Raw genomic sequence first — 2,476 nt, forward strand, 5'->3', positions numbered from 1 at the left:
ACTATTACTGTGTTTCTAAGTGCTGTTTTATGAGGGCTATTTCAACACCAAGTAAATAAAATATGCTTTCATAAAACTGTAATTTAAAAGAAATTACAAAACTAAGCAGCTAGAGAGGACCACTGGAAATAGAGATGGATGCTATGAGGTGGGGGTTGGGAGCAGAGAAGAAACTGCAGGAAGGCAAAATGTAACTAGTAATATACCTTTCGTGATGCTCCAAAAACACATGTCTACTGAGATTACCTTGATCGGAGTTTCTTATAAAGCAGGCTGATCATCAAGATTCTTGACTCAGGTTTCAGTGAAAAAATTGAAAACTTTAACAAGAAAGATTTGAGAAGCAGAAGGCAGGTGGCACATTTTCCAGATATTATGCTTGCATTTCAAATTCCTATTTCAGACTTTTCAAGTAGGCATGCACATTCCCAAAGCCATATTTGGCCAAATATACAAGGACCCCAGTTGCACACCGTCCATCTCGCTGCCGGCAGAAACTGCAGTTGCAGATTCCTTGACAGGGAAGGCAGTGCCAGTTCGGATCCAGTAGAGCATCCCTGACCTCTTCACCATAACGGTTTCGAAGGCAGGGGCCACAGAACTGTCCTCGAACGCCCCACTGTCCTCGAACACCCCAATCAGTCGAACACTTGATATTGTTTTGGTATTAATAGTCTTCTGATGGCATTGATGACAAGAGCCCAGTGAACGGTTATGTATCTTCTTTCGAGAGTTGCTGCAGATGTTCTCCAACTCGTCACCTGTAATTTCTTCCACTGGGCAAATTATATGGGGAAGGGTCATGGACGATCTGGAGCGACAACTTCTGGGCATGTCATCTTCGTTCATGTAGCTGTCCATGGTCGTCCTCTGTTTCACCAACATGTACTTATCCTCTTCCTCCTCCTCCTCGTCCTCCATGGGTAGGGTGTCAATGGACCCGAGAATCCGAGGCCTTGACCTGGTAAGAAGATGAGCTCTCCTTTCAGGGTTTCTCCTGGATGCAACCCCTGGGAATGTATGCCTTCGAGGTCTCCTCAGTTGTGAGTTGGAGCCTGGGAGGGAATGCCTTCCAGGGAACGAGCCAGGGAAGCTTTCTACTTCAGACATGAGTTTTGCAAGCATTGCTTTGTTTTGCTTTATATTTAAAGCACTTTTCTCCAAAAAATTCATCCCACTTTCATCTTCTGAATCGGAGTTGGAATCAGTCACAGAATTCTCAGAGGGCTGCGGGAGCTCTGCTTTTTTCTGGTACTTCGCGCTGGAAACTTCATCGCCACCCTGAGAGGTCCAGAGTGTCTGCACTGGCTGCAGGTCCTACAGCCTTCCGGAACTGACTGCAGCCTCATTCCATCTTGTATCTCACTCTCTGAGAAACTGCAAAATGATTCATTGTCAGAGTCCGCATGAAAAATCCTGGCCAGTTCGTTAGTGACATCTGGCCTTGGTTTCTGTAAAAATCCACAATGGTCTAATACATCTTGCCCCTCACTTTCTGAAAAGCCACGGACAGATTCATTATCAGAGTCCTCATAAAAAAAAATTTGCCAGTTCTTCACTGGTACCTGACCTGAATTTAAATTTCGTGTTTGCAAAATTATCAGAAGCAAAGCTGTCACAACTGTTATCAGAGGATGATGAGGTTTCCATGGAAATCAGCTTCACATAATCTGAATGTCTTTAAGTTCTTTACTCTGAGATCTTTCTGCGGCAGGCAGCGAGCATCCTTGCTGGTGGCGGGTGCCCAGGTTGGTACTTGGAGCCCAGAGAGCGAAGCAGCCGCGTGCTCAGCGGTCCCACAGCAAGAGGAGGAGCAGCAGCCACATGGCAGGCAGGCGGGGCGCAGTCTAGAAGCAATTTTTTAAAATTTATTTTTTATTTTTTGAGGCAGAATTTTGCTCTTGTACCCCAGGCTAGAGTACAGAGGCACGATCTCAGCTCACTGCAACCTCCCCCTACTGGATTCAAGCCATTCTCCTACCTCAGCCTTCTGAGTAGCTGGGATTACAGGCACGCGCCACCATGCCCAGGGAATTTTTTTGTATTTTTAGTAGAGACAGGGTTTCATCATGTCAGTCAGGCTGCTCTCAAACTCCTCACCTCAAGTGATCCGCCAGCCTCAGCCTCTCAAAATTCTGGGATTAACAGGCGTGAGCCACCGTGCCCGGCCTTAGGAGCACTTTTTAAATGACCTCTTTTAAAACTCCCACATAAACAATCTCACATTAAGAAAGAAATAATATATTAATTCTGTAGCAAGGTGCAGCAGTTCAAAATGAGAAGGACCTTAGAATCATTTCATTTAAACTTCTTATTTTAGAGCCAGTGAAAGTGAACTTGAGAGAACTTGGGGCCAATGTGACTTGACTACATCCACAGAGTCAAAAATAAAACTAATCTCTGATGAACGAGAATCATAGAACATGTTGTACGTTCTGAAAGCCAATTCTAATAATGAGCCTTGGATTAATACCTC

The 2,476-nt window shown here is 44.8% G+C and overlaps 1 pseudogene; it reads right to left on the reverse strand.

Moving 5' to 3' along the window:
- Nucleotides 1-373: 373 nt before the first annotated feature.
- LOC135277760 (cell division cycle-associated protein 7-like) lies at nucleotides 374-1,720 on the reverse strand (annotated as a pseudogene).
- Between the last annotated feature and the right edge of the window lie 756 nt (nucleotides 1,721-2,476).

Source organism: Aotus nancymaae, unplaced genomic scaffold, assembly GCF_030222135.1.
Source record: "Aotus nancymaae isolate 86718 unplaced genomic scaffold, 86718_ANA_hifiasm-v0.15.2.pri h1tg000033l, whole genome shotgun sequence".
NCBI lineage: Eukaryota > Metazoa > Chordata > Mammalia > Primates > Aotidae > Aotus > Aotus nancymaae.